Here is an 11,307-nt window from a genome sequence, read left to right as displayed (position 1 = left end):
TGGCTGCAGGTGAAAGGTCACTTTGCAGGCAAGACTCTGACCCTTAACTTTTTTGTTGAGAGTGTCACAAGGTAAATTAATCAGATTTATGGCATTAAGCTCTGCAAATATCTTTATCCTCTCAGCTCTTTTTCTCCAGCAAAACTCTCTCATTGGAAAAAAAAAAACTTCCTCTCTGATGAGGGGGAAAAGTGCTTTTGGTTTCTCTCTCACAGTTTTCACTAAAAAGTGAAAATGATTGGACACATACAGATAAAACCCAGAAGCCAATGGAGCCCTTTCTTCCTGGAAGAGCTGAACGAGGGTTCTTGTACCTTCAAGTGAAATTTGCTGGCACTTAATCAAATGCCCCTTAGCATGGGGACAATGAGGAGAGCAGGTTGTGCTGGTGGTGATAGGCTTCTTGATTTCTGGGCAGAGCCCTTGCCTTTGACCAGAGCAATTCAGCAAAGCCCATTAGGGACACGTCATGGACCTGGACTCGGGCTCATTCTCATCTGGACCGAGCCCGGGCAGTACTGGTGCCAAAGGAGTATTTTGGAGGGACAGGTAAGTTGAAAGTAAATGAGCAGAGAATGCCCCAGTCCCACAGCCAGAGCTTGAAGCTGCCTCCCAGCAGGAGTAGGAAGGAGGCTACTGAAGTTGCAGGTGCTTTTCAGGCAGCCTCGCAGGAGAGCACCAATTTCCTGCTGCTAGAAATTTGTCTGCAAATTTTTTCTCATTCAGAAGTGACGGGATCCAGGAGACACTGGCTAGATATGATAACTTGATTAAGGCTTGCACAGGCGACCCCGATGCCTGAGAATTGGCTGGAAGAGAGCATGCTCCCCCTGGAACCTTTCACCAGAAGAGAACTGAGAGGTTGCGTCTGGTAGATTTCTTTACCCTAAGCTTGAAGGAGTCAATGGTTTAGACTCAGAGTCCTCTAAATACTGCTGTTGTATTTTTGACACAGCTTCTTTGCAGATAAAAAAAAAAAAAGTCAAGTAGCAAACATCATTTTCCTATGTTAATTTGCAGCATAAAGTAAGGATTAGATTACATTGACTCAACAAGTATTTACTGAGCACCTACTATGTGCTAAGCCATGTTATAGACAATAAAGTTGTATCAGTGAATGCTTCAAGTAAAGTCCTGCTTTCATGGATCTTACAGTTTGGTTTGGGAAAACACAGTAAATACTTACATGTGTGTAAATTCCCCTTTTGTTGGGGGTTAAAATCTTATAAAGAACAATCAAACAGGGTCAGAGAATAAAGAAGCGTGATGGATTTGGAGTGATCCTTTGGATGGGTGGTGAAGAGGAACATCCTCTTGGAGAAGATGCCATAGGCTAGAAACCGGAATGAAGGGAGAGCATACGCCATGTTGATAACTGGGGGCAGAGCTTTCCTGAAAGATGGATTAGCAAGTACAAGGCCCCAAGATGGGAGTATGTTTAATATATTCAAGGAATATTCTTTTACAATTATGTTTTACTCATGAATGCAAAACACACCCATTTAACGATTATAATAGTGGTAGAACTTTTGTGACAGTGTTGTTATGAGGATTGAATGAAATAATACTTATAAAGCATAACACAGTGTCTTTTATAGTAAAACTTTAATAAATGTTAACTGCCTTTATAATTATAATTATGGTTTACTAAGCATTTGACAGTCACAATAATTCTGTAAGGTAGGTGGGCAAGGACTATTATCCCTGTCTTGTAAATGAAGAATCTGGAGTCCATAGAAAGGAAGCGATTTGCCTAAGGTCACACTTCAGGTTAGTGGCAGATAGAAGCAGACTGAGTCCTTAGGGCTGATGCAGAGAGTTACCCAGGTGAGCTGCAGATCAGCATTAGACTTTGCCTCAGAGGAAAATAAATTTTTACTGTATTAACCCACTGAGATTTGGGGGGTATTTGTTACAGCAGATGGCATTACTTAACCTGACTAATACAATGGGATATGAGAGGGGCAGAGCGACCAGGACTGTGCCCCTCAAATGGCAGAGCTCATGGCTTTTAGAGGAGAAACTGTGTTACCCACAGAGAAGGTAGTAGAAGAGACTATGAAGGCTTGCCCTTGGGCTCGTGTAGGCTTCATTCTTCACAGGTTATTTTGATATTTCATCTTTGGACATTGCTCTTCGTAAGCTGCATCATTTATAACAGAGGACCTTAGTATGCTGCTGAATCTTATTGCTTGGAAAACAGAAAAATTATATTTGGGAGTGGGTGGGGACAAGGAGTAACTGGGACTAGAGGAAAGATGAAGTGAAGGATAAATACAACATCGCCATATAGGGTGTCCTTGACCCTCCCTAAGACCCTCACTGATCTCCAGGGTTTCTCCCCTTGCACCCCAGTTACACTGGACCCTGAACACGCCTGTATTTTTCCAGCACCACTTTGTCCCTACCAGTCCCTCTGCCTGGGACACACTTTGCCGGCTTCTCTAACAAAACCCTATGTATCCTTCAAAGCCCTGTTTGAATGCCACTTCCTCCGGGAAAGCTTCTCCATTCCTTAGTCACAATCTGTCACTTCTTGCCCTGCACTTCTACAAAAGATTCCTGTTGAGTAGTAGTCACATTTAGCCTTCTGCTCTACTCACGCATATATGTACATACCTAGCTAGTACATACGAGACTGCGTGCTTCCCAAGGCCAGGCTCTCAAAACAGGCTAGGGGCAGGCTTTGAAAAGAGTTGACTTAAAATGCTATTTTTTTTATTTTTTAAGAAAGATCATTTTAAGTGGTAGGACCAGTATTCTGAAAAAATTCTCTTTGTAACATGCTAATATTACCTGTTACAAACATTTACACTCTTACATGTACACAAGGCCCCTCATTTCCATGGGCAGAAGGAGTGTGATGGTGTATTTTGCTGTTGCCTTTTTGTTGATGTTCAAACTCCTCTTCTCCCCTCACCCCCCATCAATTATTTGAATGCCTTAAAAAAAAAAAAAAAAAAAAAAACTACCCCAGCAGATGTGTGTGAGCTGTTTGATCTTGAGTCTGAATAGGAACGAAAGTATCCGAGACTCAGATTATAGTGCAGACGAGGAAAAAAAATCTTAACAGGAGCTCTGTGAAGGAGAAAGTTTAGCTTTGATCTTACTATTGAACTTTGCTAGTGGGGTGTGTGTTTATATCTATTTCTATTATCTTTTTAGCTCCAAAATTCTGTGCTGCCGTGTTCGTCTTTTGTAACACCACAGAAGAGAGTTTTGTCTGGTTCTGTGCAATGTGATTTAAGTTGCTTAAGGTAAGAATTTAATTTCTCTGGGAAATAAGGAGAGGACTATAGCTTAATTTATGGATATCTTTTCCTTTAAGGGATTCTAAAATAATTGGGGCCACTTTATCGCAAACGAAATGGAAAAGAGGCCTATTAAAAAGCAGAGAGGCTGTGCTTCCAGATGAGGAGGTCTGACTTTATCGTTTAATTCCTAATTTGCACATCTTCGTCACTAAAGAAAACCCGGACCTTAGAAAGTAGTCTGACCATTGCAATCGAGAAGGAGGGAATTAAAGTACATTTGTTTATAGTTAAATCTTATTTCAAAGTTTCGGATGAACCAGGGCCTCTTCTTTAAAAAGAAATCAATCATTTTAAAAGTTAAGATAACTTGAGAAATTTTAAAAGGATATGCTGATAATATAGTATAATGGTACTCGAGTAATGCATAGGTTTTCAGTTGTTCATGCAACTTGTGGAATTGTAGATTTTTGAATTTCACTGTGAAATAGAGTCCATCCGCACTCTCACTATTGACTTTCCCTCTTGATTTGAGGACTGCTTAAATGCTTACTATAACCTTCCTTTCCTGGCATGCGTTCTTCAGTTAATGTAATCATTCATTCAATCAATATTTATTGAACCTACTAAGTGCCACTTTGCTTATATACTTCTAATCTGTCATGGGCATTAAAAAACAGATGTTTATCTGTACCTCAAGACATAAGTCTGCAAGAGTTCCTAAATTAAGTACACAGAATCCTTTTATACAGCTATTCTCAGAATTTGTTTTATTTAGCATTTTCCTAGGTATTTATTGAGTGCCCGCCAAATATAAAGCCCAATGCTAAGTGCTGGTACAAGCAGAGAGATGGGTCACGCACAGACTGTTTTCTAAATGGCTTAGGGGTTTGGAGAGGGCCAGGCTTAAGTACCACCAGGGAGTGAGTATGTGTGTGGGAACACTCAGGAAAAGGGGATCCCATGGGCATGGGCCAAGGCTGGAACTTGTCAGCTTCCAAATATCAAATTGGAAAGTCAGTGCTCTGATATGGAAGGACATGCTATTGAAATGCTGTTTAAGGGGTGTGATCGTTGTTTGGGAATCCTTCCCAGCTGGGCCAGGAGGGGAGACCACACTCCGTAGTAGTGTACCTTTGCCTAGAATTTATGCTGCAGCCCTTTAGGTTTTAACATCCTAGAAGAGTCTAGAGAGATTACCTCAATTCTCTGCTGAAGGAAGGCCTCACTAAAGGAAAACATATTATTGAGATCCTCCATCCTACCCCAAAAGGACTTTCCAAACCTTACATCTGTTGTTGCTCCCTGTTGCACCCCACCGTCCACCTCCATTCCCTGGAATGACTTCAGAACTTCCAGTGTTGGTTCCCATTGACCGTGACAGGGTGAGGTGGTCTCAGGGAATAAAATCACATTGTAAACTATAGGACCTGCTCTCATTATTTAAGCCAGCCTGGTGCAGTCAGTCACAGAGTTGGTTGGCTCTCCCAGAGCCCATCCTCGCTTTACTTCGTTGGAGTCCATGTGTAGAAACACTAAGCCGTTGGCTCTGCCTTATTTGGTATTGAAACAGTTCACAATTTTTCTTGGGGAAATTTTAGATTTTTGTGGTGTTTCATGTCACTGTTGGCCAAGTGTATTTTAGGTATATAATTTTTGATGGATTCTGTTTAGACTTGGCCAGGTAAAAATAAATTAGAATATAAAATAACTGTATGTTTTGTGTCACTAATCATACATGTCTCTAGGAATGCTTAGGCATTAAACAACTATTTATAAAATGCCTACTATGTCCATTAAGTACCTACGATGTAAAAAGTAAACAAATACTGCAGAGATACTCAAATTTTCTCTCTGTATTTTTTGTACAATAATATATATATGCATTCAGTGCTATAAAGGCTTTATTTCTGATGGCAACTTTTAGAAATTCTTGTGATTCAATTTGCTAGTAAATTGAATAAAGACTTTGCCAGCCTAATATTTAGTATAGGCTTTGTAGTTAAACATGCCTGGTTCAAATACTGGCTTTTCCACACTGGGGGTGCCAAAAAAATGTATACACATGACTTGTATTCATCTTTTGTTATTGGTATATATTGAATATTACAATTTTAATACAGTTTTTTCCTTTCTTAAAATGTGTATACTTTTTTTTGGCACCCTCTGTATTATCGGTGTGACCGTGAGCAAGTCACCTAAACTCTTATTTGTAAAACAGAGATCTTGGGGTTGTTTTGTGGATTAAATGAGATAACATGAAGTGTTTAGCATAATGCCTGTGTATAGTAGGTGCTCGTTAAATGTTAGTGCTCTTTCTACTTTTTACATATTTTTCTAGGGCTTTTAATTGGGCTTCCATAGCTGTGATTAGCTTTTATCTTATGACACAACTTTGTATTTTCAGCATTTCTCTGTAAAAACATCAAGGTCTCTAAGCGCTTACTCACTGGCAGTGTGTGGGATGGTCTCTAGGACACGCGGGTAAGGTTACCTCTTTCAGGTCCTTGATGTCACATTGCAGACACCCATAGCCCAAATGTAGCTGACAGGCCTCCTTCCATGCCCCCTGGCCACCCCACCCCAGCACCACTGCACCACTGTCCTAAGTGAGTGATGTCCTTTTTTATGCAAAGCTCACATTACAGGTGTGTGTTGAAGAGGTCTGCACTCCCAGCAGAGCCTGTAGCAGGAACGCCTGCATTCTCTGTGGCTGTCTCTCACAGACACCTCTTTGAACCTCTGCCTCCTTCCCTCTCTCTCAGGAACATGCAGTACATCTGCCCCTGCCAGCTTCTAGGAGCTGGGCTTCTTGAAGTCATTACTTAAGGTCGTTCTGTTTGGCCTTCACAACTATACGTAATCATACTGTTGTCTCCACTCTGTTTTTCCTAGCTTTTGAACTCGCCCAGCCTCTCTGAGAAAACTTTCACGTTTCCTTTCATCTCTCTTAAGGTTTACACATCTGGATTGCTCCTGCTGATGTCCAGTCAAACCCAGCCAGACTGGGGAGGCAGGGCACATCCACTGTCTTGCCTGTTGGCTCCATCCCTTCATGTCTGGGATCTGCACCTGATTTTGTTTGAGGAACCATCCAGCACCCATTGCATTCAGTCTTGGAGGGGCTCTGGGACCATTAGTCAAGGAGTATTGCCTTCCATTGGCCAAGGCTCGACATGTGATTATGCCTTGACCAATCAGATTCTCTCTTGGGAATTTGTATTTTGGATGGACTGATGTAGCTCAGAAAGCCACTGAAACCACTACAGCAGCTCCCTATCCAGACTGTGCATTAGGTACTGCTACCTAGGGCCTGCCTTGTTTCCTTGCCATCTGACACTGATTCTTCTGATTCTGATTCTGTAAGTGGTCCTGTATCTTCTACTAAACTTCTTTTGTGTTTAAGATAGTGGAAGAGAGATTCCATTTCTCTTGCTTGCAATCAAAGAATTCTAACGGATAGAGTAGGGCAGTCCAAATATCAAAAGTTCAATTTATAGTATGATCATTCTCAGCTGATCCACAGTGGAATTCTCCAAAAATCTTCTATGTTTTGAAACAAAGCCTTTGGCAATTGCATTTTAGAGTGAACTTCCTGTTCCGTTGAATAGAAATAGGCTTTTTCTATTCACATGGTTAAAGGTAGCTACAGCTAATGCAGGTATGCTCGAGAGAGGTGAAACTATCTAAACTTGGCCTTAAATCAGTGCTTCTCAAACTTAGTGTGTATAAGAATCAACCGTAGAGCTTGTTAAAAACACCAATTCTTAGAAAGTAAGCCCAGATACCCTGAGGCAGTGGGTCTGGCGTGGGACCCTGGAATCAGAATTTCGAATAAGCTCTCAGGGTGATGCTGCTCCTGCTGTTCTAAGGACCACATTTGAAACAGCAAGTCTTTAAATATTATTTCTTCCACGGGCAAGAGAGACTTTGGAACACAGTAAGATTTCCTCTGGCTTGTTAAAACTAAAAGGCAAGGGACAGAATGAGAATTGCCTTTCCGTGTAGAGATGCCTGCCACTCACTGACCTCACTGACAAGCTGTGTCTCATTGAGCCCTGAGCAGGATGAGACCATGGCTGGATCAGAGGGTGTGTTCAAGGGCAGGGTACAGTCACAAGTTAGGCTGGCACCCCCAGAGCCTCACAGGCTGCTGGGCAGAATGTCCAATGCTACTTCAGTGGAAAGTTAAAAAAAAAATAAAATAAAAAGCAAGTAATTGTATAAGATCCAGAGGAAATGCACGACTGCCCCCTGGGACTATTCAGCAGTGACCACAGCGAGAGCTGGGACCTGGAGCTGAGCCTGCTCCTCGCTCTGTCCTCACAGGTCCTCATTCTACCTCAAGGACTCTCCTCACTTCTCTTTTCCAAACCATTTTCTTCCCCTTCTCCAACACCTAGCTCTGAGCTTATTTATCCCTAGATTCCTTCCCTGCCATCTTTATTCTGTATCATCCCCACATGTACATACTCAGCTTTGCAATGTTAAAACTCCAGTTTTGATACTAATCACAGCCACTACTTCTCTGTCCCTTACTGCATTCCTGGAGCTTTGTTTGTCTATCGCATTTAATCCTTGCAGCAACCTTATGAGGTAAGCATTACTAGCCAAGTTTATAGATGAGGAAACAAAGTCAGAGAAGTAATTTGCCTTAGATAAACTACTAAGGAAAAATTTAAATCCTGTTCTGTGTGACTGCAAAACCTATGGCCCAAGACACCCTGCCATTCTCCATCAATGCTGTGTGCTGTTTGTGTGCCCGTGTGAGTGTGTGTATGTGTTTTCCTGCTCATGGCTTAGTATTTGGTTTCCTTGTCTGACGGAAAGCTCTACTAGGCAGGACGTGGGCACTCTGGGAGAATCTTCTAGTGGTTGTCTTGACCTGGCTCTCCTCCTATGGAATGCTTAAAGCCATGTTTCTTTCCAGAATAATCATTCAAGAGATAGTGTTTCCCACTGTGTTCTCTGATGGCTGACATTTCTGAACATTACTGGAACTGGGAAGCATTTTTTCCTACTTACCAATTAGCTATGTTTTCCATTCATATCTATGAGACAAATGAAAAATCTGATTTCCAGAAGGAATAAAGAGCTCATTATTTGTCATCATCTATTGAGAGTCTGTTCTGCCCAGACCATGAGGCTGGGTTCTAGAAGGAGCCACAGAGGACCCTGAGTTGAAAGGCCTTGGATACGGGGTGTGTTGGGCTACAGAGTTGGGGGAGGCAAGGCCAGCAAGGGAAAGCAGGCAAGGATCAGGCAGAACCTGGGCTGGAGGAAATGTTCTAGTGGTGGACTTCATGTTGAACCTAAAGCTGTGTGGCAAATGCCAGTGCCCACCTGGGAAGTTATACTGTATAAAGGGCTTAAAGTCAGGTGAGTATCAGCATTGCTAATATAGGTGCTTGGTTTATTCAACACAGGAGCCCAGGCAGTGGCTGAGAAGGCACAGGAAACATTCATTCATTCATTCATTCATTCATTCATTCATTCATTCATTCATACATTCATTCATGCATTCAACAAATACTCATTGAGTACAGAACTTGGCACTGAGAATACAGGTATGAACAAGACCAACAGGGCCTTTGCCCTCATGGAACTTGTAGGGGAGGCAGATGTTAAATACTAATGACAAAGGGGTGATTTGATTATAATTGTGATCCATGCCATGACAAAGATGAACACAGTAATACAAGAGGGCTCCTGCTCTCTGGTTAGGCAGAGTGTAAGTGCCCCAAACAAAAGAGCAGGCGTTCAAAGCAATGGCCTCTATTCCTACAGTTCATTTGGATCAGGTGAGGCAAGTGCTTTTTGGAGTTTCAAAGCCTGCCTTGCCCTTGAGGAACAATCCTTCTCATTGGAGAGACAGGCCCAGTGCACATGCTAAGAAGAAGTGTGGTATGTTGAGTGAGTGCTGGATTTAGAACCAGAAAAGCTGGTGTTTAGTCCCAGCTATTCCTTGTTCCTACAGCGTGTCTTGGGCAAGTTTCCTAAATTTTAACACATTTAAAACTCTTCAAGGCTCAGTTTCCTCACTTGTAAATGGGAGAAACATTTACTTATAGGAGTCATGAGTGAGAAAGTGAAAGGGTTTTGTAAACTATGAAAAAGTAGATCTTTATGAACACACACACACACACACACACACACACACACACACACACACACTGAGCTTAATGTTTAGGGCCGAGTGCAGACTTCAGTGCTAATGAAGCATTGAAAGGGTTGGGTCTGGAGAGATTCCCATGAGCAGTCTTCAGAGAGATGAGTGTGGCACAGGGAAGAAGGAAATGGCCTGGAATGAACATTCCACAGGGGCGGCATGTGTGAAGGTAGGTCGTCAGGAGGGAGGGGCCCTGAGGAGATGGCCAGAGGTATGTTTGGCAAGAGTCAAGAGCCTCACTAAGTGGTAATAAGAGACGAAGGGAGTTGTATGGGATGGAAGGAACTATCTGGTGAGGAATCTGGAAGCACATAATCATCTCCTTATCTCATTTTTTATGGTCTCAGTTGAGTCAAACCTCACTAAAACATTTAGATGAATCATGAGTTTAGGTTGTTTGTCATAGAGGTTTGATTCTGTCAGAGAGAGGAAGGCCTGACTTTTCTACATATAAACTAGGAAGAGATCAGATGGGCTTGGGAATATGGGCCACTCTTTGAAGAAAAAGAAAATTAGAATTTTTACCTTTATATTAGTACTATGAAAAAGGTGAATTTTAGATGGATGAAAGACCTACATGGAAAGATAAAATTATGAAGCTATAAAAGGAGTTATAGAAGAAAAGATAAGAGTGTATTTGTGACCGTGGGGTGGAGAAGAACTCTCAAAGAAGAATCCAAAAGTACAGACCTTAGGGCAAAATATTGATGGATTTGGCTACAACAATATTACAGTTTTGTGTTCAATAAATTATACATTAGATAAAGATTAAAGAAGGAATCAGATGAAGAGAATATGTTTGCAATGCCATAAGCTAATGGTAGTAAATATAATAGATAAGGAATTCCTGCAGACCAACAAAAAGACAGGAAAAAAATCCTATGGAAAAATGGTCAAAAGCTGTGTGTAGCAAGTTACACAGGGGAAATTTAAGAAGTACAGAAAGTGATGCCTAACCTCATCAGTAATCAAAGAAATGCAAAGTAAAATTACAAAATTGTGTTCGTACTCACTAAATTGGCAAAAAGTAGATGATCAGATTATAAGTACTGGTGAAGACGTGAGGAAACAGGCATCCGCAAGCATTGCAAGTACAGCCATTCCAGGGAGCAGCCTTGATATACAGAATGTACTGAACTGAAGGGAGCATGTGATGTCTGACCAGCGCTCACCCCAGGGGTCAATGCCATAGAAATGCTCACATAAGTCAGAGTCGTGTTGTTTGCAGCAGCAGGGAGTTGGTGATGATCTCAGACAGCATCTCTAGGGGAACGGATAAATGCAATGACGTGGATGCATACCATGGAATATTACGCAATAAGCAGAAGCAGTGAACTAGAACTAAAACACCAACGTGCATAGATCGAAGCAAAATGATTTTGAGTGAAAGAAAACAGAATGAGATATCTAGCACAATAGCATTTATAAAAATTAAAACCACAACAGAAAAGAAGTATATTTTACAGGGATTTATTCATATTCAAAGCTATATACCAAACACACTAGATGAGGTACCTATGTAAAACAAGAAATGGGGATAATGCATCAATCAGTGTCCAATCAGGAAAACAGAAACCTTTCTAGATATTTTAAACAAAGAGGGTGTAATACAGGAAATTGATTATAAAGGAATTGGAAGACTGAGAGATGAGAACGGGAACACCGAGAACACTGCAATATTGTAACTGCAGAGAAAATTTATCCCGTTTAAGGCTGGAGAACAAAAGGGAAGAGACGGTGTTATGAGACTTATAAATTCAAAGGAAAGACCCCCATGGCTGGTTGGCCGGAGTGGTGCCCAGAGCTCTGGGGTAGGGACACGACTGCTTGCTGATGGCTGGTGCTAGGAGCGCAGAAGGAAGGCCTGGAGCTGTGGCTCTCTGCTGC

The 11,307-nt window shown here is 41.7% G+C and overlaps 1 long non-coding RNA gene across 1 annotated transcript in view; it reads left to right on the top strand.

Annotated features, from left to right (window-relative positions):
* The first annotated feature begins 457 nt into the window (after positions 1-457).
* LOC141571031 (uncharacterized) overlaps positions 458-11,307 on the top strand; it is an 88,554-nt gene continuing 77,704 nt past the window's right edge. The window contains exons 1-2 of the long non-coding RNA XR_012495503.1: positions 458-549; positions 3,166-3,257. This is a non-coding gene — a long non-coding RNA (uncharacterized LOC141571031). The remainder of the gene's footprint in view (positions 550-3,165; positions 3,258-11,307) is intronic.

Source organism: Rhinolophus sinicus, linkage group LG01 (assembly GCF_036562045.2).
Source record: "Rhinolophus sinicus isolate RSC01 linkage group LG01, ASM3656204v1, whole genome shotgun sequence".
In the NCBI taxonomy this organism is placed as follows: domain Eukaryota; kingdom Metazoa; phylum Chordata; class Mammalia; order Chiroptera; family Rhinolophidae; genus Rhinolophus; species Rhinolophus sinicus.
This window is presented reverse-complemented; position numbering and strand designations above follow the sequence as displayed.